At 39.2% G+C, this 26804-nt stretch overlaps 1 protein-coding gene and 1 pseudogene across 4 annotated transcripts in view; both read right to left on the bottom strand.

Moving 5' to 3' along the window:
- Window positions 1-26804, bottom strand: part of RGS7 (regulator of G protein signaling 7) — a 472754-nt gene that overhangs the window by 326419 nt on the left and 119531 nt on the right. The window lies entirely within an intron of this gene.
- Window positions 2459-26804, bottom strand: part of LOC132657506 (E3 ubiquitin-protein ligase ARIH2-like) — a 49317-nt pseudogene continuing 24971 nt past the window's right edge.

Raw genomic sequence — 26804 nt, 5'->3', positions numbered from 1 at the left:
GCTTCATGTCCCTAATGAAATGATCACATGCAAAGACTAATGGCATTTTATTAAAATCATCTTTTGGACTTTGTAAAAATAATACTTGGCTATTTGGAAAACATCAAACAATGTATAAAAATTAAAGAAGAAACTTTAAGCCCGAAATCTCACTACTCAAAGATGGCCACCATGAGCTTTTAAGTGACTATATTCCAGACATCTCTTCTTATAAGTATGAGTGCATGCTAATTCACTTCAGTCATGTCTGACTCTTTGTGAACCTATGGACTGTAGCACTCCCAGCTCTTCTGTCCATGGGATTCTCCAGGCAAGAATACTGGAGTCAGTTGCCATACCCTACACCAGGGGATCTTCCTGACCCAGAAACTGAACCCTCATCTCTTACATTTCTTGCATTGGTAGGCGGGTTCTTTACCACCAGCACCATACGGAAAGCCCTCTTATAAGCATACACTGCTGTAACAAGTACATTTTTTTCAGCAGTTATGGAACAAATTGATAATACATCTCTTTAAATATTCAAGTTAGGTATTATCTCTGACTCTGAATTTCATCCCGCATAAAACGCTTTCTTCTTTCCCTAGAAACATCGTATGGAGAAAGGTTACCTCAGTCCATGGGGCAGATGTAGACATTACCACAAGCATAGTCTACTTCAGTCAGTCAGTTCAGTCGCTCAGTCCTATCCGACTCTTTGAACCCCATGGAAAGTAGCATGCCAGGCCGCCCTGTCCATCACCAACTACCAGAGTTTACTCAAACTCATGTCCATTGAGCCGGTGATGCCATCCAACGATTTCATCCTCTGTCGTCCCCTTCTCCTCTTGCCTTCAATATTTCCCAGTATCAGGATCTTTTAAAATGAGTCAGTTCTTCACACCAGGTGGCCAAAGTATTGCAGCTTCAGCTTCAATATCAATCCTTTCAATGAACATTCAGGACTGATTTCATTTAGGATGGACTGGTTGGATCTCCTTGCAGTCCAAGGGACTCGTAAGAGTCTTCTCCAACACCACAGTTCAAAAGAATCAATTCTTCAGTGTTCAGCTTTCTTTATAGTCCAACTCTCACATCCATACAAGACCACTGGAAAAACCATTGCCTTGACTAGTCGGACCTTTGTTGGCAAAGTAAAGTCTCTGCTTTTTAATATGCTATCTAGGTTGGTCATAACATTTCTTCCAAGGAGTAAGCGTCTTTTTACTTCATGGCTGCAGTCACCATCTGCAGTGATTTTGGAGCCCAAGAAAATAAAGTCTGACACTGTTTCCACTGTTTTCCCATCTATTTGCCATGAAGTGATGGGACCAGTTGCCACGATCTTAGTCTTCTGAATGTTGAGTTTTAAGCCAACGTTTTCACTCTCCTCTCACGTTCATCAAGAGGCTCTTTAGCGCCTCACTTTCTGCCGTAAAGGTGGTGTCATCTGCACATCTGAGGTTATTGATATTTCTCCCGGCAATCTTGATTCCAGCTTGTGCTTCATCCATCCCAGAATTTCTCATGATGCACTCTGCACAGAAGTTAAATAAGCATGGTGACAATATACAACCTTGATGTATTCCTTTTCCTTTTGGAACCAGTCTACTATTCCATATACAGTTCTAGCTGTTGCTTCCTGACCAGCATACAGGTTTCTCAGTTCCCATCTCCTGAAGTATTTTCCACATTTCATTCTGATCCACACAGTCAAATGCTTTGGAGTAGTCAATAAAGCAGAAATAGACATTTCTCTGGAACTTTCTTGCTTTTTTGATGATCCAGCAGATGTCAGCAATTTGATCTCTGGTTCCTCTGCCTTTTTCTAAAACCAGCTTGAACATCTGGATGTTTATGGTTCATGTATTGTTGAAGCCTGACTTGGAGAATTTTGAGCATTACTTTACTAGCATGTGAGATGAGTGCAATTGTGCGGTAGTTTGAGCATTCTTTGGCATTGCCTTTCTTTCGGATTGGAATGAAAACTGACCTTTTCCAGTCCTGTGGACACTGCTGAGTTTTCCAAATTTGCTGGCATATTAGTGCAACACTTTCACAGCATCATCTTTTAGGATTTGAAATAGCTCAACTGAAATTCCATCACCTCCACTAGCTTTGTTCCTAGTGATGCTTCCTAAGGCCAACTCGACTTCACATTCCAGAATGTCTGGCGCTAGGTGAGTGATCACACCTTCGTGATTATCTGGGTCATGAAGATCTTTTTTGTACAGTTCTTCTGTGCATTCTTGCTACCTCTTCTTAATTTCTCCTGCTTCTGTTAGGTCCATACCATTTCTGTCCTGTATTGAGCCCATCTTTGCATGAAATGTTCCCTTGGTATCTCCAATTTTCCTGAAGAGATCTCTAGTCTTTCCCATTCTATTGTTTTCCTCTATTTCTTTGCACTGATCTCTGAGGAAGGCTTTCTTAACTCTCCTTGGTATTCTTTGGAACTCTGCATGCAAATGGATATATCTTTTCTTTTCTCCTTTGCTTTTGGCTTCTCTTCTTTTCACAGCTATTTGTAAGGCCTCCTCAGGCAGCCATTTTGCTTTTTTGCATTTCTTTTTCTTGGGGATGGTCTTGATCCCTGTCTCCTGTACAAAGTCACAAATCTCCGTCCATAGTTCTTCAGGCACTCTGTCTATCAGGTATAGTCCCTTAAATCTTTCTCACTTCCACTGTATAATTGTTAGGGATTTGATTTAGGTCATACCTGAATCAGTTCAGTTGAGTTCAGTCACTCAGTCGTGTCCGACTCTTTGCGACCCCATGAAACGCAGCATGCCAGGCCTCCCTATCCATCACCAACTCCCAGAGTTCACTCAGACTCATGTCCTTCGAGTCAGTGATGCCATCCAGCCATCTCATCCTCTGTCGTCCCTTTCTCCTCCTGCCCCCAATCCCTCCCAGCATCAGAGTCTTTTCCAATGAGTTAACTCTTCACATGAGGTAGCCAAAGTACTGGAGTTTCAGCTTTAGCATCATTCCTTCCAAAGAAATCCCAGGACTGATCTCCTTCAGAATGGACTGGTTGGATCTCCTTGCAGTCCAAGGGACTCTCAAAAGTCTTCTCCAATACCACAATTCAAAAGCATCAATTATTCGGTGTTCAGTCTTCTTCACAGTCCAACTCTCACATCCATACATGACCACAGGAAAAACCATAGCCTTCACTAGATGGACCTTAGTCGGCAAAGTAATGTCTCTGCTTTTCAATATGCTATCTAGGTTGGTCATAACTTTTCTTCCAAGGAGTAATCAATTGTCTTTTAACTTCATGGCTGCAGTCACCATCTGCAGTGATTTTGGAGCCCAAAAAAAATAAAGTCTGACACTGTTTCCACTGTTTCCCATCTATTTCCCATGAAGTGATGGGACCGGATGCCATGATCTTCATTTTTTCAATGTTGAGCTTTAAGCCAACTTTTTCACTCTCCACTTTCACTTTCATCAAGAGGTTTTTTAGTTCCTCTTCACTTTCTGCCATTAGGGTGGTGTCAGCTGCATATCTGAGGTTATTGATATTTCTTCTGGCAATCTTGATTCCAGCTTGTGTTTCTTCCAGTCCAGCGTTTCTCATGGTGTACTCTGCATAGAAGTTAAATAAGCAGGGTGACAATATACAGCCTTGACGTACTCCTTTTCCTATTTGAAACCAGTCTGTTGTTCCATGTCCAGTTCTAACTGTTGCTTCCTGACCTGCATACAGATTTCTCAAGAGGCAGGTCAGGTGGTCTGGTACTGAATGGTCTAATACTTTTCCCTACTTTCTTCAAGTTAAGTCTGAATTTGGCAATAAGTTTACTTGAGCCATGAAAAATAGTCTATTATGATTTAAAACCATCATCTCGTTATTTTTACTTGTCAGTATGTGTTTTCTCAGCTTTTCCTGGACCCACCCCCCTCTCTTAAACCCGCTACCACCTCAAGCAGGGGATGCACTTTTCCCTCCAATTGAAAAACTCAATTGTGCCTTAGAATATGTAACAGTTTGTGACTTAGAACATGAAACATTTAATACAGGAGTCACTCCCCCTAGTTACACAAATCTGAATACACACACACAGAAATGTGTGGAAAGATAAATGGATGACTGGAAACGGGAGAAACTGGTCAATCAATGCTTTTGATAATTACATATTCCACACTATGTATGCATTATGACTGAGCGACTAAACTGAACTGACTCCTCTGTTAAGGATCATTTAAGTTGTTTAATATACTAGGAGACTTATAAACAATGGAAATTTACTTCTCATAGTTCTGGACGTTGGGAGTCCAAGATCAAGGCACTGGGAAATTAATGTGAGCCCACTTCCCAGTACACTGATGTCACACTGCATTCTCACATGGCAAAAGTGGGGAGGGAGCTCTCTTGGGTCTCTTTTATAGGGGTACTAACACCATTCATGAGAGCTCCACCTTTATCACCTAATCACCTCCTGGTTTCAGAGTCCAATACTATCACTTTAGGGAGTTAGGATTTTAAGATATAAATGTGGGGGTGTACACAAACATTCAGTTGATGACGAGCACTTATGATTCTTTTGCTTTTAAAAATGTGTAATTGCTTATTCATAACATATCTTTCTATGTTTGACCTATGAATAACAAAATGATGCTCTAAATAATACCTGGAGTCACCAATATGAACATTTTAACACTGTGGTTTTCAACATTCACTACCTCCAGAGTAACAAATGTACTTTAAACTGTGAGAATTAATCTTTGTAAAAAATACCATGTAAGATAAAGCAGGCAGTGCTTTTCTCTTCTGCCTCTCCATTTTCTTTCAGATCTCTCTGGTGCACAAACCTTCTGTACTTGGGGGTAAGCACTGTGTCGTTAAAGCACTAGTCATTTTGATAAATGGCTGTTCCATGGGTGTTTGGACATGTGTCAGATGACGCCTGTCATTTGTCACGCAGCAAATATGAGACTCTGTAACTAAAGAGGAAATAACAGCTCTTTCAAACCAAGAAATATTGATACCATCAGGAAGTTCAAAAAAACAAGAAGGCTGAGCCCAGGTGATTTCTAAAAGGCCCTTTGAATAATAAGCTATTCGCTATATTTGTTATTTTTAGGTCTGCCTCCTCTGCTCACCTCAAGGGCAGGATTAAGCCTTGCTAATGTTTGAATCCTTTATACTTAGGTCTGGTTTTTAATAAGTGTTCTTGATTGATACTCTGACATTTATTTTTTGATGACTCTTTAAATAATAACATGTCTTTTCCACTGTATATTTTCAAATCCTGTATTTTTGCACCAAATACTGAATCCTTTGAAAATTTAAACACACTTTCACAACATTTTGGAGACATTAATCAAGTAATTATTTGATACTGAGAAGGTACTACCAGTGGTACAGATTAAAAATTAATCCCTGGCTGCTTTTAATTAAATTTTGTGTTTGCTGCTAATAAAAAAGTACTTGAAGCCTTCAACAACCACCCTGGGCTTTAAAGATATTAATTATTACTCAGATATCTTACCTTTATCATTGCAGCTCAGCAAGAAAAGAACCTCTCCTGAAATGTGTTCTATTATGCTCTCACTGTAGAGAGTATATGACGGTGAGGAACAAAGCAAAGAAATGAAATAGTCTAAGGAATAAAGCACATGAAGTTTGACTGGAGTGAAGATCATTCCAGTCAAAGGGCTCTCCAGTTCACAGGAGGCCCAGAATTTTTCAAGAATGTATGCTCAAGTTCCAAAAATGAAGCCACACATTTAAATCATAAGGAGCCAATCCTTTGGCCACCAGAAGAAGCAAGTTATTTGGGAGATCTGCTAAGAGCAAAAGAACCCTCACCAGCCATACCCAGATTTACAGGATGAGGCTGCAGAGAATGGCACTGCAGGTATGACATGGTCCTTCATAACCACATGTTAAGAAAAGGCTAACTTTTGCACTTCCTTCTTGATGATTCTAAAAGCAAATGGAACTGAAAAGTGAGCTTATCACCAGGAGGTGAAGACCAAGTTCTCTTCATCTCCCTGACACGCCCCGTGAACAACACATTGGGATTTTCTTTCTTTGGGAAACATCACAAAGTCAAGTCTCAATACTTGGGAAACATGTTACACTCATCTCAGTGTTTTCTCAGTTCATTTAGTAGCTATTTCCAAAAGATCTGGGGCTTCCCCGATAGCTCAGTTGGTAAAAAATCTGGCTGCAATGCAAGAGACCCCAGTTCAATTCTTGGGTCGGAAAGATCCACTGCAGAAGGGACAGGCTACCCACTCCAGTATTCTTGGGCTTCCTTTGTGGCTCAGTTGATAAAGAATCCACCTGCAGTGTGGGACACCTGGATTCGATCCCTGGGTTGGGAAGATCCCCTGGAGAAGAGAAAGCCTACTCACTCCAGTATTTGGGCCTGAAGAATTCCATGGTCTGTATAGTCCATGGGATGGCAAAGAGTTGGACATGACTGAGCAACTTTCACTTTCACTTTTCACCTTCTAAAAGATCTTGGATGACCCCTTTCCATGAGGATCATAGAATTTAGAGGGATAGGAGGTCTTGAACCATACTTGGTTGTCTCTCACCTGAGTTTTCCTAAGCCTCACAACTCCCCCCACCCATACATATCCAATTTAGCTAGTTCTACAAATAAATTTTAAATCCTTCAAGGATAGATGTTATGGCATTTTCACCTTCTCTACACAGATGTTTGACATGATGTGTTTTCTTAGCAGCTTTGAACAACATACATTTTTTACTTCATAGCTTCCACAGGTCATAAATCTCGGCACAATTTACATCAGTCCTCTGCTCAGGGTTAAAGAAGGCTGCAATAACGGCGTTAGCTAATCTGCACTCCTGTCTGAGGTCTTCTTCCAACCTCACCATTTTTTGACAAGATTTATTTCTTGAGGTTGTAGTAGTAAGGCCCTCAGCTCCTAGAGTCTGCCTATCATTTGCTGTCACATAATGGCACCCCACTCCAGTACTCTTGCCTGGAGAATCCCATGGACGGAGAAGCCTGGTGGGCTTCAGTCCATGGGATCGCCAAGAGTCAGACACGACTGAGCGACTGAGTTTTTCTTTCCCTTTTTTTTTTTTTTTGAGATGTGTTTTGTTCTCTTCAAGCTGCTATTAACAAAATTGCATAGATTGGGTAGTTTAAACTACAAAAATGTATTTCTCCCAGTTCTGAAGGCTGGGAAGGCTGAGATCAGGGTGCCAGACTGGTTCGCCTCAGTCAAGTCCAACTCTTCTGTGACCCCATAGACTATAACCTGCCAGGCTCATCTGAGTCCATGAGATTCTCCAGGCAAGAATACTGGAGTGGGTTGCCATTTCTTACTCCAGGGGATCTTCCTGACCCAAGGATCGAACCTGCATCTCCTATGTCTCCTGCACTGGCAGGCAGCTTCTTTACCACTAGTGCCACCTGGGAAGCCTGGTGAAGGCCCTCTTTTTCCTGGTTTACATACAGCCTTTTTACTGTGCCCTCACATGGCAGAGAGAGAAAACTCTGGCCTGTTCTCCTCTCATGAAGGCACCAGTTCCACCGTGAAGCCTCCACTGTCATGACCTCATCCAAGCCCAATTATTTCCCCAAACTTTTACCTCCAGATACCATCCCATTAGGAATTAAGGACTTCAACATAAAACTCTGGGGGAATACAAACATTTAGTCCATAGGATGCTAGGTTTTGAGGTCTTAGCTGTCTATTTATAAATTAGTTATAAGATGCTGACTATTTTCAGAATAATATTGTCTAATCTCAGAATATTCTCAGAAAAGTAACTGGATAAATTGCAAAGCAATAATTATATACTAAGAATTATATTACCAAGTATTTTACCACCTGGAAAATGCTAGAAACCAACATTTCTAACATTCTCCCCTGAAATATTTGATTTATTCTTGAGACTGATCCTAGAATTCACCTACTCAAGTGCTGAAACACCCACAACACAAAATTTCAAAGAATTTCAGAGTTGGTAGATCATCTTATCCAATTATTCGGCCTTCTTTCCTTTTGAAGATGAAGAAATTGGGGCACAAAGAGGGCTGAAGATGACTGTTGAAATCTTTTCTAACCCTGAGGATATATAACCTTAGGAACTAGTTTGCTAAAGTTCTCACAATTCTTCTAAATAAGTGAACAGTATCTCACACTGACTCTATTTATATAATTATTAGTTAGCAACTACTGATTTTCAACTTATTTGGATGATAAACATGAAACAAAGCAATGAGATATGACTGGTTCTGAATCATTCAGGTCTACTAACAGTATTTTAAGCTTCTCCTGGGAATTAGAAATAACTCTGATTTTAGTTTTGAAGCCAAGTTTTACAGAGAGACTGGCATTAATCATCACCTAAAAACCTTCTTTCCACTATGTCATTGACAGAAGCAGTTAGTAATGCCCATTACTTCAATACAGTGTCATTCAAACTCAATCAAACAATTTCGAGGAATTCAATGCTTATGACAGGAAACACCAACCCAAAAGCATTCTAAGGACAGACAGAAAAATGAACAGACACTGAATTTGAGGGAACAACAAAAATAAAAACATCCCCTGTGTTTAAACTGAATGAGGGAAGTGAAGATTAACTGTCGACACCCAAATTCTCACTGTTTGTCCACAGCCTTCTCCTCATCTTTTTTTTCTCCCCACTTCTTATTCTCTCACTCACCGTGCAGGTACACACAAAGGAAAGAAAAGAGAAGAAAAACTTTGTACCTTGCCTCACAGATAAGGAACCAGAGGTGCAGAGAATTGAAATGGAATGCCCAATTTCATGCAAAAAGTGTTTGCTAGAATTAGAATTAAGTTTTAGTCTACTAGACCAATCATTAAATAAGCAGAAAGAACCCAGTTCCTTTACATCATTGAAAATTAGCAACTACAAACAAAGCTAGTGGTGGTGATGGAATTCCAGCTGAGCTATTTCAAATCCTAAAAGATGATACTATGAAACTGCTGCCTTTATATGCCAGCAAATTTGGAAAACTCAGCAGTGGCCACGGAACTAGAAAAGGTCAGTTTTCATTCCAATCTCAAAGAAAGGTAACGCCGAAGAATATTCAAACTACTGCACAATTGCACTCATTTCACATGCTAGCAAAGTAATGCTCAAAATCCTTCAAGCTAGGCTTCAAGGATATGTGAACTAAGAACTTACAGATATATAAGCTGGGTTTAGAACAGGCAGAGGAACCAGAGATCAAATTGCCAACATCCATTGGAACATAGAAAAAGCAAAAGAATTCCAGAAAAACATCTGCTTCTGCTTCATTGATTATGCCCAAGCCTGTGTGGATCACAACAAACTGTGGAAAATTCTTAAACATATTGAAATACCAGAACACCACCTGCAAAACCTGTATGCAGGTCAAGAAACAATAATTAGAACCAGACACGGAACAAGAGACTGGTTCAAAATTGGGAAAGGAGTACATCAAGGCTGTATATTGTCACCCTGCTCATTTAACTTATATACAGAGTACATCATGTGAAATGCTGGGCTGGATGAAGCATAAGCTGGAATCAAGATTACCTGAAGAAATATCAATAACCTCATATATGCAGATGACACCACCCTTATAGCAGAAAGTAAACAGGAATTAAAGAGCCTCTTGATGAATGTGAAAGAGGAGAATGCAAAAGCTGGCTTAAAACTCAACATTCAAAAAATTAAGATCATGGTGTCCAGTCCCATCACTTCATGGTAAATAGATGGGGAAACTATAGAAACAGTGAGAGACTTTATTTGGGGGGGGGGGCTCCAAAATCACTGCAGATGGTGACTGCAGCCATGAAATTAAAAGATGCTCCTTGGAAGAAAAGCAAACCTAGACAGTGTATTAAAAAGCAGAGACATAACTTTGCCTACAAAGGTCCGTATAGTCAAAGCTATGGTTTTTCTAGTAGTCATGTATGCATGTGAGACCTGGACAATAAAAAAAGGCTGAATGCCGAAGAACTGATGCCTTCAAATTGTGGTGCTGGAGAAGACTCTTGAGAGTCCCTTGGACAGCAAGGAGATCAAACCAGTCAATCCTAAAGGAAATCAACCCTGAATATTCACTGGAAGGACTGACACTAAAGCTGAAGCTCCAATACTTTGGCCACTTGATGCAAAAAAAGAAAAGACCCTGATGCTGAGAAAAATTGAGGGCAGGAGGCAAAGGGGACAGAGGATGAGATGGCTGGATGGCATCACAGACCTAATGGACATGAGCTTGAGCAAACTCCGGGAGATGGTGAAGGACAGGGAAGCCTGGAATGCTGCAGTCCATGGGGTCACAAAGAGTTGGGCAGGACTGAGCAACTGAACAACACCACACACATAGGAGGACTTAAATAATAAAGATATATATCACAACCTTATAAAAATTTAGATCTCCTTCAGAGATTGAATACAATTAAAGAACTGTCTAGTGACTATCTAATGAGATCTGATATACCAGGTTGGCAAGAGGTTTAATTCTTTTTTTTCATTTCATCCTATTCATTTTAATTTATGGAAAGTGGAAAGACTTCCCCTTTCTTCCAGAAATGGAATTAACTGCAGCACTTTAATAATCTTAGTGAACCCCATAATCCCTGTGAAAATGAGAGAAGAGCCCAAGATTCAAAGTAGATAAAACAAATTGACAGGAAATGTGGGTGGGAAAGAAATGAAAAAACTATTCCGGACTAAAAGTCTTACATGTTTCAGACACAAGAAGTAATAGAATTTGAGTGGCAGAATTCAGTTGTATTGAATCACACAAAGATTTTGATGACCTTCTCTAAGGCAATTTACTTAAATATTTAGTGAGAACCACAGCAGCCTTTCAGTACTCATATATGCATGCCATGCCTTTTAAGGAACATAATTAAGTAGAAAAAATGAGGAAGTCATAAAATGCAATTTTCCCCCCAAGCAACCACAGGTTCTTCTCAATCCATGCCTACACTAGGAAAGGCTAAGGTCACGCAAGTCAAACAACTTACAAGCCCATTAAGGAACAGACAAGTGTAGGTAGTTTCTAATAGAACTGATTTGGGCTAGAAATTCTGTGGACATCATCGAAGCCTGAATTTTAACAAGCAAAACTTCAAGGGGGAAGTAAGGAGAGGAATACTCAAATGATCTACAAGCCGTAAGATATAAGCAAAAATTTCTACACCAAGTGACTTTGCCCAGCAACATGGGAATTCACATTTCCATACTACCATCCTACAGTACCTCAGAGAAAACAATTAGTCTAAATCTACACCATCATTTTTTTTATTTCTACATCTAAATAGAAATGATGATTCTCCAATACTACAGGAAATGTCAGTTCCATCAGTGAACCATGCTACACAGCAGGAAATTATAGACAGATAGAGATATGAGCCCCAATTCCGGTTTTTCAGCCCACATAACCAAGGCCACTTTCCCTTCTTGTCCCACTCTCCCTCGTCTCAGTTTCCAGCACCAACTCTAATGACCAATGCAATATCTCTCATAAAAAGTCAAGAAGCATTTCAAACGTTCTATTTAATTCTATCTGAAAAATATTTAGCAGCAACTGTGTGGCACACGCTGTACAAGGCAAGTATTAATTAGGTATGGTCCTGTTTTCAAGGAGCTTATCACTTAATGTACTCACTGGGATGACATATAAAGATGTGGTAAGTATAAAGACTAAAAAGAAAGAACAAACAAAGAAAGAACAAAGTCAGGAGCAAATTATGTACCACTAAAATACTAATCTAATAGCAAACACAACTGTTTCTGAGGCCAAAGAGTGAAAGGGTCTAGGACGAAGCAGGGCACATCATCTGCATCACTGAGTCCCATGAGATAGTACTCAAATCTCAACTGATACCCACTCTTACTGATACCCCTGATACCCACTTAGTTGCCACTATTTAAGATTATAAAATGCTAGCACTAGAAGGGACCTTAGAGGACAGGTAGTCTTATTCCCTCATTTTAAAAGTCAGACTAGAGATTAAAATATTGGTTTATAACTCCATAATCAGCTTGTTGAATGGTGAAGATCAGAATGAATGCAAAGTCATCTGACTCCCTATGTTTGTTCAGCTACACCACATTGCCTCCTATTCATACTACATTTGTCTTGTATACATCCAAATTCTCATTGCTTGTCCACTGAAAGCTCCACCTTCACCTTGGAACTCCTCTAACCATTGTGGCTCTACTGGTCTCAGTCTTCTTTGAGTTCCTACAACACTTGTAGGCTAAGCCACACAGTTGTCCTAATAACATTCTATTGTTCCTCGTAGGAAATGCTCACAAACACACTGTAGGTGACTGGAGGGTAGGGACTGATTACTGCTCTTCTGTTCCTGGTTTCTACTGGACACAGACAACATGGCTCTTAATACCTGTTCAGTGGTTGAATCATCATGAAATGAAACGTAATTGTTTCTGTCCACCTATGTTGAGTATATTAATTACCTTTATTGCCTGAAAAAGCCTGACTTCTCTTCAAAGTAACATATGCTTTCTCACAAGGTAGCTAATCCAAGCATTCATGTTTCAAAACTCAAAAAACAAACAAACAAAAAAAAAAAACTCAAAAGACATTCAACTTAGGTTTGCATAGGACAAAAGATTAAAGTGCTCTATTGTTTAGTTTGGGAACATTTTATTTTGTTCTGTAGGTAGACCTTGGATAAGTCACTTAACCTCTCTGAATCATGGGCTCCTTATCTCTAATATGGGGATAGTAGTATCTACATTATATGTAGACAATATTGTCATGAAAGTCAGTAACAAAGCATTGGAATGCCCTTTTCTTTTATATCCCACTGTTCTCTGTGACCTAAATCCAGATCAGTCCTGTGCCTCATTCTGCTAACTCCTTATACAGTTCCAGCAAACATCCACAAAGTTGGCTAAAACGGACTTAAGGGACTTCCCTGGTGGTCCAGTGGTTAAGAATCGGCCCGGCAATACAGGGACACGGGTTCAATCCCAAACCAGGGAACTAAAATCTCACATGCCATGGAGTAACTAAGCATGCACACCACAACTACTGTGCCCTTGAGCCACAACTAGAGAATCTGTGTGCCGCAACAAAATATCCTACGTGACACAACAAAGACCCCACATCATGACACAGCTAAGACCTGACACAGCAGAATAAATACATTAATTAAAAATTTTAAACAAATAAAATAAAATGGACTTAAGATGGGACTCCTCCATCAGACATCTGTGTTTCAACAGAATACTTCTAACGTAAAGCTTCCTCAAGCCTCAAAGGCTCCAATGCCCTCTTGGATGACAGACAGTGGCGCAGACATTTAGCAAAGGAGTCCTGCTGGCACTCCTCAAGCCTTGTCACACAAACAGGAGCCTCAAATTGTCTGGTTTCTCATATATATATATTCCAGTCTCAGCTCTGCCTGGGTTTCAAGTTACTTCTTTAAAAAATAAGGGCAATAATTGAGATGGTAACAAAAATCCTTTCCAGCTCTAGAATTCTATGCCACCCTTTATACCTGGAAGACAGCTGCTAAATAAGGACCAGTAGTCTTGATGTTAACTGTAACCAAGTAGAGAAAAATAACCATTTAGTAATACTGCTGCTGCTGCTGTTGTTAAGTCACTTCAGTCGTGTCTGACTCTGCAACCCCATAGATGGCAGCCCACCAGGCTCCCCCGTCCCTGGGATTCTCCAGGCAAGAACACTGGAGTGGGTTGCCATTTCCTTCTCCAATGAATGAAAGTGAAAAGTGAAAGTGAAGTCACTCAGTCATGTCCGACTCTTAGCGACCCCATGGACTGCAGCCTACCAGGCTCCTCCATCCATGGGATTTTCCGACCTATAGAAAATTATGATAGTTAGGAAAGCCGGAAGTAAAAAATGCTATTTGCCCTGATTTTTATAGTGTGTTTGTACATTTTTAAAAAATGAAGGCACTTTTCAGATTGAAATGAAAATAATATATATTGCATATATACTCTGTGGATGGGCCAGGAAAAATAAGTTATTTTCAAAGATCGGTGGAAAAAGGATTTTTCAAGTGAAATAAAATTATTTAACAACATTACAGCACATTTATATATTTTCAGGGGCTTCTCAGGTGGCACATTGGTAAAGAATTCACCTGCAATGCAGGAGATGCGGGTTCAATCCCTGGGTCAGGAAGATCCCCTGGAGGAGGAAATGGCAACCCACTCCAGTATTCTTGCCTGGAAAGTTGCATGGACAGACGAGCCTGGAGGGCTACAGGCCATTGGGTTGCAAAGGAGCTGAACATGAGTTAGCCACTAAACCACAACAATATATCCTCAAAGTCTGAATTTCAGCTCTTCATCTTCAGGGTTAGAGCCCACTGCCCTACTCTATTAATCTTTCCCCCTTGCAATGCCTTAGTCATTTACAGTGTGCTAGGGAGAAGAAGGGAAGGAGGCCTCTCTGGATGGATCCCAAGTACCGCAGATGACACAGGAGAGTTATGTGTATGTGGCTAATGACCCCTTGTTCTAATTCTTAAAATATTTAAGGTCCCTTTTCAGCTGGTGAAGACCCAAGCCGTCTATGGCTCCTGAATGGAAATTCCAAAGTATCTCATTGTCAATCAAATAAATGACTATTTTATCTTAATAACATTATGCCCAGCAGCAATACTATGGGATTATGATCAAGTCATGCCACAGCTTTCATTCCCTGAGCTACGAAATGAAGTTATCAAGGGAGACAATCTTGAGGTTTCCATCAAGCTATATTTTATCTCATAATACTGAGTATATCAAAGCAGTGACTGTAGATTGATTTTTTTTCCCATGATGTCACAAGAGAGGGAAAGGTAAATGCAGTAATTAGTGCAGGAAAGGATTAAGTAGACAACACATACACAGAGCAAGAGATAAAAGAAAGACCCTGAGGTATCAAGGCACAACATTATATGTGTCTTAACAATCTGCAGCAAACCAGGAGGGGTCCAGAATGGCCCAACTGCAAGTTCCCTTACCCACTGTGCTCCCTAGGTAAAGTGCTTGGGAGGTACCTTGGTACCCTGCTTCCAGGATCCCAGGTTCATCTCTGATAGCTTCTCCCCTCTTTCAGTATCTTCCCCCAGAAAAGGCTGCATAAAATGTAGATTTGGGGCCTCTTGCTTATCTGAAAATGCCTTTTTCTTCCTCACCTTTCACAGAAGGTCTGACTGGGTTTAGAATTCTAGTTTGATGACTGTGATCAGGCCACACCATTTGTTCTTCATAACTCTTGAAGGGATTGTTCCATTAACTTCTAGTGGATCAGGTTGCTGCTAAGAAGCCTGATCCAATTTTTATTCCCAATCCTTTCTTTGGACCTATTAATTCTCTTAGTGTTCCAAAAATTCACAACAATTTGACCTGATTTTTCTCTTCCAAGTTTTGGTGCTGATTGCTTGGCAGTTCTTCCCCTCTTGAGCCTCAAATTCCTTGGTTTGGGGAATTAATCTCACATTACTGTTTTCATTCATTTCTTCACCTATATTTTCTCTATTCTCTTTCTACATAACTTTCAATAGACACATAGAACTGCAGTTCTCATCTTTTCTCTCCAATTGTCAGTTTCTTTGCTTCTTATTTTACTTCCTGGAAAAGTTCAACTTTCATTTAATGCTCCCATTTTATTTAGCACCACACATTTTTTCTGCTCTTTCCTGCTCTCTGATTTCTCTTTTTAGTATAGCATACCTTGAAACTTCTAATATCTCTCTGAGGATATTATGAGATTTTTTTTTTGAAGCGTTCTCTTTTCTACACATTTTTTTTAGTGTTCTCTGTTTATACTTTGTACAGTTTTAATTTCAGTGTAAGTATGTGTGTGCTTTCTTTCAGAGGTTGTTCTAAAATAACAACCTGAGTCTGAAATATTTCTAACATTAATTCCTGTCACTCATATTTAAAGCTAAAATGGTAACAAGCTGACTGATCTCTGTGTGTATTGGTGGTCTTGCCAGTTGCTGGTTGGACACTGTCCCATGACCTTTTCTTCTCTGCTGCAGAAGAGACACCTCTGAGCGACTGCCTGCCGTTTGGTACTCCAAGAGTAGCGTAGGGAAAGGAACTGGGGTTCCCAGTGTTCAACAGGCAGACTCTGGTTTCATTCCCTTCATCCAGCCCTGTGCCTCTGCTCACCCCAGAGCAGGGTTTCTCAGCCTCAGCACTAATGGCATCTGGGGCTAAACAATCCTTTGCTATGGGAGGCCATCCTGGACACTGCTGGGCTGTTTAGCCTCTATAACCACTAGACACCAGAAATTTCCCAAGTTCTGACAATTAAAAAGGTCTCTAGATATTGGCAAGCTTCCCCCAGACGGTGGGGAGCAAAACAGTCCCTGCTTGAGAACCCAGGCCTGCCAAGTGCCTGGGCTCTCTGAGGTAGCAGTTTCTCCAGTCTGTTTTCCCAGTTGCAGATGCCTAGGCTCCTACAGAAGCAACGGTAGGAGTGGCTGCCTGGCACCGTGGGGTATGGGAGGGAAAGTGCAGGTTTAAATGTCGTACGTAAATTGATTTTCCTGTACTTTATCCTTGCTATCTATGATACCTGGGGATACCATGATCGGTACCTCCAATCATGCTGCCTTTCTGAGAATCATGTGAGTGTTGTTTGATAACATCTACAAGCACAAATTATAGCTTTATCCCATTACTGTATCAGTCTCCACCCCTACAACCTCTTTACCTATTCCAGAAATGTTTGGGTACTCCCAGCCCACTCCTGACTTCTCTCCTTCCTCTTGACTACTGAACTTAAACTTTTATATCTTGCACCAGCATTTACGAGGACTTTTAGGATGCTGAGGTGAACCACGTGTTCAAAGCTCCATGCTCAACTAGCAATTTGTACTATTATTTTACAACTTCAATTCTTTGTTTAGATAAATATAGGAGAAATTTCTTCAGCAGTTATCCCAAAAATTTTATGGACTGATTATATAGCATGATACTGATCATCCTTGTCATTTTTTTTCCTAACTCAAGTCAATTACCTCATGTTTCCAGGAGATTATCTTTAATAGTTTAAGGAAAATGGAGGAGCTGACAGAATCCAGGGCCTCTTTTTAAGAAAACTCTTTTTGTAACTCTTCTGTAACCTTTTAAAACTTAAAACTCTCAAAAGCCTCAGATGAACAGGTAGGAGGACTAAGGAGATGACACTCTTGTCCAGTGATGCTTTTTTGGAAAAATGAGGGGATACCTCCCAGGCCTCCCACTGGACAACCACAACATCTGGGGGTGCCAGCAAGTAAAAATAAATGTGAAGGATTGTACCACACATCTCATTCCCAGGGTTCCTCAAACAAGGACTCCTGCCAAGTCATGTCTTTCTAGCTTGATAGATTTTATTAGGTGGGAGTGGTAATACAACTGTCATACAATTTTCCAAAGCTTTTTCCAAGAACAACTGACAAAAATGTGCATTCAGCTTGGGCTTCCTAGGTGACACATAAGTAAAGAATCCACCTGCCAATGCAGGAGACACAAGAGATGTGGATTCAATCTCTTGGCCAGGAAGATCTCCTGGAGGAGGAAATAGGAACCCACTTAAGTATCCCTGCCTGGAAAGTTCCATGGATGGAGGAGCCTGGAGGGCTATAGTCCATGGGGTCGCAAAGAGTTGGACATGACTGAGCACGTACCCACACATGCACGCTCTCAGCCTGTCTATTCATATGCCTCTGGTCAGATTTAGAAACCAAGGAAAAGGAAAAGACTAAGTCAGAAGAACTGAAAAAGAAAGAGAAAAATGGAACAGTTAGAAACTTAAAAATAAAGGAAAGTCATTCTGATGACAATGGGGCGATCTGATATTCTTTGAACCATAAAAACATTTCCTCTATCTAAAAGCATCATCAGTATCCCAAATTAGAAGTGCCAGTTTTTCAAAACTTTATCTATGAATTTTCCAGTAGACTTTCACATTAGTGCCCGAACAATACAAGAACAAATCCATCATTGTAAATCATCCTAGCCATTTAGGGCCATGGACTTAAAAGTAGTTGGCAAACTTAGGGTGTTATGAAGCTTAATTAAAAACAGCTCATTTTTTCTGAACATCATTACTTTTGGCAGCACATTTATCAGCAAGCCTGAAATGAGTTGGATAGCACAGAGGAACAGATATAAGCTTTTTTAAAACAAACTCAGAGACCCTGAGTATTACAAAATCTTAGTTAGTTCACCTCACTAATTTCAGAACTGGTGTAAGCCTCACCCACTCTGGGAGACCTACTGTGTCAGCCCTGCCTGATTTCCACTGGCTCCACTGATGGATGCCTGCTTCTGCCTCCTTGATTGCTCTCAAGGATCCATTAAAATGTCAGTCCCTCTCCTGCAGGGTCAATTCCCATTGAAATTCTCCACCTCAGTAGGCAGAGTAGAATAAGGCTAAAAACATTCTATGGCACAAATATGTCTGTGCCCTTGGCCTAATTAGAAGCATGTTTAAAATTGAACACATGAAACAGCAGACATCTATTCCTTCCATCAATCTCAAGGGGCAGAAATACTCCTCTTTAAATGATTCTGGGGTCATTTGGTTTTTGAATTATAAATCTTACAATAATAAAAACCCATTCCAAACCTACTTAAACTTATTTTTTAACAGACAAAATTTAAGCCATATTTCCATGGCTTACATGAAAATTCAAGCAGTTTTTTCCAGCCTGGCCTTGGAAAGCATACTGATGACTCAAAGGTCAAGCATCTGTCTTAGTAAAGAAAACTTTCAAGTTTTAACTTAGTTTAAAGAATTCTAAGTTTAAAGAAAATTCCACCAATTGAAGTTCTAGTGAATTTGCTTTTTATTCTTCAGGTAGGTTATTGTCCTAAGTCGTGAGAAGTACAAAAGACCTGACATTCAGAATGACTATGAAGCAACATTCATAGAAATAAAACTCCCCATTCAGATATTTAACATCCCTTTTGACTTCTGCATGATATTTTAAATATCATGACAATGGCCGAAACACTCATCATCTCACTTCTGACCTATGTGGAAATTTGACCTATTTTCTGGTGGTGGAAACTAACCTAGCTAAAATGTTTCTTTTAAAATGTGAATTTAAAACTCAAAAAATGTAAATATACTTTATAACCTTTAAAATTATTATGGGATTTCCCTGGTGGCACAGTGGATAAGTGGATTGGCACACCTGGCAATGCAGGGGACACAGGTTCGATCCCTTGTCCAGAAAAATTCCATATGCCATGGAGCAGCTAAGCCCACACACCACAACTACTGAGCCCTGCTCTAAACCCCAGGTGTTCAAAATGCTGAAGCCCCTGTACCAAGCACCTGTGCTCTACAACAAGAGAAGTCACTGCAATGAGAAGCCCTCGAACCACAATGAAGAACTGCCCTCACTTGCCACAACCAGAGAAAGCCTATGCAAAGCAACAAAGACCCAGTGCAGACAAAAAATACATATACATTAATTTTAAAACATCAAACTATTATGACCATAGGGATTTCAAGATGGTGGAGGAGTAGGAGAAAATAAGAGTTTATCTCTCTTTGCAAATGCATCAAGAATACACCTACAGAAGGAACAACTATCACGGTGCACTGGCTGAACACTAGTTGAACACCCTGGACACTGGAAAGGATAGGAAAGATCCCCACATGGCCAGCTATGATGAGAGGAAGAATAAGGGAAAAAGAAGAGGACAGGACGGATGGGACCTGTGTCCCTCGTAGAGGAGTTGAGGAAGAGGAGAGTTTCCCACATCCAGGAAGACCCCTCAGCAACAGGGAGATCAGTTGGAACAGAGGAGGAGCATCTGAGGCTGTTGGAGAAGGGTGAAACAACCAGTCTGTGGCAGACTGGACAGAGTGAGACCTACAGAGAGGGTCCATGCCAAAGCACAGTTCTTTGAGAGGTTAAACAAACTGATTAAACTTTAGTGAGATTCATCAAGAAAAAAAAGAGAGAGGACACAAATCAATAAAATTAGAAATTAAAAAGAAGTTATAAGTGACACTACAGAAAAATAGAGGCTCAAAAGAGACTACTATAAGGAATATATGAAAAAAAAAAAAAAAAAAGATGGACAACCTGGAAGAAATGGACAAAAAGTAGAGTCCTGCAAGACTAAATCAGGAAGAAATAGAAAATGTGAACACACCCATCAAAGTAGTGAAATTGAAACTGAGATTAAAAATCTTCCAACAGATCCCATTTGTTTATTTTTGCTTTTATTTCCAGAATTCTGGGAGGTGGATCATAGAGGATCCTGCTGTGATTTATGTCTGAGAGTGTTTTGCCTATGTTCTCCTCTAGGAGTTTTATAGTTTCTGATCTTACATTTAGATCTTTAATCCATTTTGAGTTTATTTTTGTGTGCGGTGTTAGAAAGTGATCTAGTTTCATTCTTTTACAAGTGGTTGACCAGTTTTCCCAGCACCACTTGTTAAAGAGATTATCTTTACTCCATTGTATATTCTAGCAAAAATAAACAAATGGGATCTAATTAAAATTAAAAGCTTCTGCACAACAAAGGAAAATATAAGCAAGGTGAAAAGACAGCCTTCTGAATGGGAGAAAATAATAGCAAATGAAGCAACTGACAAACAACTAATCTCAAAAATATACAAGCAACTTCTGCAGCTCAATTCCAGAAAAATAAACGACCCAATCAAAAAATGGGCCAAAGAACTAAATAGACATTTCTCCAAAGAAGACATACGGATGGCTAACAAACACATGAAAAGATGCTCAACATCACTCATTATTACAGAAATGCAAATCAAAACCACAATGAGGTACCACTTCACACCAGTCAGAATGGCTGCGATCCAAAAATCTGCAAGCAATAAATGCTGGAGAGGGTGTGGAGAAAAGGGAACCCTCCTACACTGTTGGTGGGAATGCAAACTAGTACAGCCACTATGGAGAACAGTGTGGAGATTCCTTAAAAATTGCAAATAGAACTACCTTATGACCCAGCAATCCCACTTCTGGGCATACACACCGAGGAAACCAGAATTGAAAGAGACACATGTACCCCAATGTTCATCGCAGCACTGTTTATAATAGCCAGGACATGGAAACAACCTAGATGTCCATCAGCAGATGAATGGATAAGAAAGCTGTGGTACATATACACAATGGAGTATTACTCAGCCGTTAAAAAGAATTCATTTGAATCAGTTCTGATGAGATGGATGAAACTGGAGCCGATTATACAGAGTGAAGTAAGCCAGAAAGAAAAACACCAATACAGTATACTAACACATATATATGGAATTTAGGAAGATAGCAATGACGACCCTGTATGCAAGACAGGGAAAGAGACACAGATGTGTATAGCGGACTTTTGGACTCAGAGGGAGAGGGAGAGGGTGGGATGATTTGGGAGAATGACATTCTAACATGTATACTATCATGTGAATTGAATCGCCAGTCTATGTCTGACGCAGGATGCAGCATGCTTGGGGCTGGTGCATGGGGATGACCCAGAAAGATGTTATGGGGAGGGAGGTGGGAGGGGGGTTCATGTTTGGGAATGCATGTAAGAATTAAAGATTTTAAAATTTAAAAAATAAAAAACTAAAATTAAAAAAAAAAAAATAAAAATCTTCCAACAAACAAAAGTCCAGGACCAGATGGTATCACAGAAAAATTCTATCGAACATTTAGAGAAGAGTTAACGTCTGTGCTTCTCAAACTCTTCCAAAAACTGCAGAGGGAGGAACACTTCCAAACTCACTCTACCAGCACCATTACCCTGATACCAAAACAAGACAAAGATATCACAAAAAAGAAAAATACAGACCAATATCACTGATGGACATAGACACAAAACTCCTTAACAAAATACTACCAAACCAAATCCAACAACACATTAGAAGGATAATACACCATGATCAAGTGGGGTTTTATCCCAAAAAAGGAAAGATTCTTCAATGTATGCAAATCAATCAATGTGATACACCATATTAGTAAACTGAAGAACAAAAACCACATGATCATCTCAGTAGACGCAGAAAAACTTTCAACAAAATTCAACACTCATTTATAATAAAAACTCTCCAGAGAGACTTCCCTAGTGGTCCAGTAGCTAAGACTGCATTCCCAATGCAGGAGGCCCTGGTTTGACCCCTGGTCATGGCACAAGATCCCACATTTCTGCAACTAAAGTTCCTGAATGCTACAACTAAGACCTGCTGCAGCCAAACAAATAAACAAAACCCTCCAGAAAGTGGACATAGAGGGAAGATATCTCCATGAAATAGAGGGAAACTATCTCAACATAATAAAGGTCACATATGACAAATGCACAACAAACATTATTCTCAGTGGTGAAAAACTAAAAGCATTTCCTCTGAGATCATGAATAAGACAACAATTTTCATTCTCACCACCATTATTCAACACAGTCTTGGAAGTCCTAGACATAGTAATCAGAGAAGAAAGAGAAATAAGGGGAATCCAAATTGGAAAAGAAGTAAAACTGTCACTGTTTGCAGATGTCATGATACTATACATAGAAAATCCAAAAGATGCCACCAGAAAATCACTAGAAATAATCAATGAATTTAGTAAAGTCACAAGATACAAAAATAATACACAGAAATCTCTTGTATTCTCATACACTAACAATGAACATAATACAGAGAAATAAAGGAAACAATACCATGTACCATTGCCAGAGAGTGAATAAAATACCCAGGAACTTACCTACCTAAGGAGGCAAAAGATCTGTACTCAGAAAACTATAAGATCCAGATGAAAGAAATCAAAGATGACACAAACAGATGGACTAATAGACCATGTTCTTGAACTGGAAGAATCAATATTGTGAAAATGACTATATTATCCAAAGCAATCTACAGATTCAATGCAATCCCTATCAAATTACCAATGGTGCTAGAACAGAGAATTTTACAATTTGTATGAAAACACAAAAGACACCAAATAGCCATAGAAATCTTGAGAAAAAAAAAAATGGAGCTGAAGGAATCAGGCTTTCTGACTTCAGAGTATACAACAAAGCTACAGTAATCAAGACAGCATGGTACTAGCACAAAAACAGAAATATAGACCAATGGAACAGGTCAGAAAGTACAGAGATAAACCCATGCACATATAGTCACCTAATCTATGACAAAGGAGGCAAAAATATGCAATGGAGAAAAGACAGCCTCTTCAATAACTGGCGAAACTACACATAAAAGAACAAAATAAGAACACTCCCTAACACCATACACAAAAATAAACTCAAAATGAACTGAAGTCCTTAATAGAAAGCCAGACACTATAAAACTCTTAGAAGAAAGCACAGCACAATAAAGCAAAGCACAATATTCTTTGACATAAATCACAGCAGGATCTTTTCTGACTCACCTCCTAGAGGAATGAAAATAAAAATAAATAAACGGGATCTAATTAAACTGAAAAGCTTATGCACAGTATAGGAAATAATAAACAAGACAAAAAGACAATGATCCAGAGAGATGATATGGGGTGGGAGGGGGGTTCAGGATTGGGAACTCATGTACACCCGTGGTGGATTCATGTCAATTTATGGCAAAACCAATACAGTACTGTAAAGTAAAATAAAGTAAAAATAAAAATTAAAAAAAAAAGACAACCCTCAGAATGGGAGAAAATATTTGCAACAAGCAACTGACAAAGAAATAACCTCCAAAATAACAAACAGCTCATGCAGCTCAATATCAAAAAATAAAACAAATAAATACCCCAATCAAAACATGGGTGGAAGACCCAAATAAATACTTCTCTAAAGATGACATACAAATGGCCAAGAGGTAAAGATGCTCAACATCAGTAATCATTAGAGCAATTTAAATCAGAACTATGATGAGGAATCAACTCACACATGTCAGAATAGCCATTATTAAAAAATGTACAAACAGTAAATATTTGAGAGAGTTCAGAGAAAAGGAAATACTCATGCACTGTTAATGGAAATGTAAATTGATACAGCCACTATGGAGGTTTCTATTATTATATGGCCCAGAAATCCCACTAATAGGCCATACCCAAAGAAAATCATAATTTCAAAAGGCACATGTACCCCAGCGTTCATTGCATCACTACCCACAATAGCCAGGATATGGAAGCAATCTAAATACCTATCGACAGAAAAAAGGATAAAGAAGATGTGGTACATATATATGATGGAATATTGTCCAGTCAGTCATAGAAAGAACAAATTTGGGAAATCTGTAGAGACATGGATGGACCCAGAGATTGTCATACAGAGTGAAGTAAGTCAGAACGAGAAAAAATATATATATTAATGCTTATATGTATAATCTAGAAAAATGGTATAGATGATCTTATCTGCAAAGCAGAAAGAGAGACACAGCCATTGAGAAAAAACATATGGACACAAAGGGGGTAAGAGTGGGTATGATGAAATGGGAGATTGGCATTGACATATATATACTATTGATACTATGTATAAAATACATAACTAATGAGAACCTACTGTATAGCTCAGGGAACTCTATGCAATGCTCTGCGGTGACCTAAATGGAAAGGAAATTCAAAACAGGGGATATATGTATAGCAAATTCATTTTGCTATATGCAGAAACTAATAAAACATTGAAAAGCAACTATACTCTAATAGAGATTAATAAAGTAAGTAAATAAGTAAAAAAAATTTTAATAATAAATAAATAAGTAGTAAACTAAGACAAACAGAAATTCTCTAATTTTATCTGGAGACAGTTATATAATTCAATGCTAATAAATATCATCATCAAGAAATCAAAAATAATAAAATTATTATGATCTTTACCCAAGGATGATGTCAGAGTTTCCTGATGAGCTTGACTAGAAAAACCAGTAAATACCCTTTCCTGAACTGAAAAGTTTTTATCTCAAAAGGATTAAAAAGGAAATCAGATGTCAAAATTTGTCTGGGTATTTCCAAAGTTCAAACTATTCCAATTAAATGCAGAAAGACTTGCCAATATCTTCCCTTAGCAGAATTTGCCCATCACATCTTTCAACGGCATACTCAAGGTCATGTGATATCACTCTGTTGATCTCTACACATTATTTCCACAGCATTTCCTTTACTGGCTTTCTGCTGCCCTCAAACACGCAAGGATTACTATTAATACTAATTTAGGGCTTTGCTTGGTTTTTTCTTGCCCTAAAATTCTCTCAACTATATTTTACCATGGCTAATGATTTATGTTCAAATTATGCTAATCTCATATAAGCATTCCTTGAAAATCCAATCTGAAAGGTTCTTGACCCCATCTATATATCCAGTCTTTCTCTAGATTTTCTGTCAAGTTTGAGATCATCAATCAATTTTGAAAAATTCTCCATTACTCTCCCATCAAATATTTCTTTTTTCTCTGCTACTTTGCTGTTTTTCCATAGGTTCTAATTTCTTATGATTAGACCATTTGAAATTCTGCCCAGGTTTCAAGTAGTTTCTTTCATACTTTTCTCTTTTTTTCTCTTTATTTTACAGTTTGGGTCATTTGTTCACTTTTCATTTGTTCAATATACTGATCCTTTCCTCTATCTGCTATTAAGTTCATCAAGTAATTTTTTTTTATTTTGTAATTTTCATTTCTAGTATAGTTTTTGGCTTTTTAAAATAGCTTGTATCTCTCTGCTGAAATTGCCTGTATGTTTACATATTATGTCCACTTTTCCACAGATCCTTTAATGAATTATATTATGGGCTTTTGAAGTCTGTCTGATAATTCCATCATCTAGTCCATCCCTTAGTCCACTTTTATTGACTATTTCCTCTCTTTACGTCAAGTCATATTCCTTATATCTCTGCACAGTTCATAAACTTTTATTGTGGTTCAGACATTGTAGGTAAAATAATATTAGAGGCTAAAGAAAATAATTGTAATTCCCAAGGAAGAATACATTCTTTCTTCTGTCAGGACAGAGTTCAAATAATCTGTAGTTGAGATGCATCCAGGCTGAAATTTAGCTTTACTCACATTTACTTCTGCACTGGCTTCAAAAGTTTAAAGACATGATTAGGACTTTCCCTTCAGCAAGACTGGCCCATTGGCAAGTCTACAAGAGTTGCTAAAGTTCTCCTTTAGCACTCAGCCACCCAATTTTCAAGCTCTGAAAAATCTCTACTTACTTTTCAGTCCATCTTCTAGTTTTTTTGTTTGTTTGTTTGGGTTTCTAGGGAGTTATCTTTTTTATTCCAGTCCCACTAATAGCTCTGTGCACCTCAAGATATCTCTCTTAGCATTACTACCTGACCCCTAGTCTTTGGAAAGCTTTTCCAATACATTCTGTGAAGTTCCTAATTACTCTAGGGAGATGATCTCAGCTTTCTTGCCTCACTGGCAGCCTTCTGTTTTTGTCCAGTTGCTCAGTCATGTCTGACTCTTAGTGACCCCATGGACTGCAGCATGCCAGGCATCCCTGTCCTTCACCATCTCCCAAAGCTTGCTCAAACTCCTGTCCACTGAGTCAGCAATGCCATCCATATCTCATCCTCTGTCGTCTCCTTCTCCTGCCTTCAGTCTTTCCCAGAATCAGAGTCTTTTCTAATGAGTCAGCTCTTTGCATTAGATGGTCAAAGTATTGGAGCTTCAGCATCAGTGCTTCCAATGAAGGTGGCTATTACAGTGTACTTGACAAAGGTCTAAAACCCCTGAGAGAGAGCTGTCTTATCCCTCATGCCCTACCCCTAGCTTTCGGTAGTCTTCTGACTTGTATTTCAGGAAGGCCTCTCATATCTCAGAGATAAGTGAGTTCAGCAAACTTGTTCTGATGCCATTATTTGGCATTGTACCTCTGTACATTTGGTGAAGGGCCCTAGAAAAGAGTTGGCAAATGGCTGCAGATAGTCTGTGTCTGGAGCTCCTTGGA

This window comes from Ovis aries, chromosome 12 (genome assembly GCF_016772045.2).
Source record: "Ovis aries strain OAR_USU_Benz2616 breed Rambouillet chromosome 12, ARS-UI_Ramb_v3.0, whole genome shotgun sequence".
Classification (NCBI taxonomy): domain Eukaryota; kingdom Metazoa; phylum Chordata; class Mammalia; order Artiodactyla; family Bovidae; genus Ovis; species Ovis aries.
The sequence above is the reverse complement of the archived record's forward strand: the minus strand, read 5'-3'. Positions and strand labels throughout refer to the sequence as shown.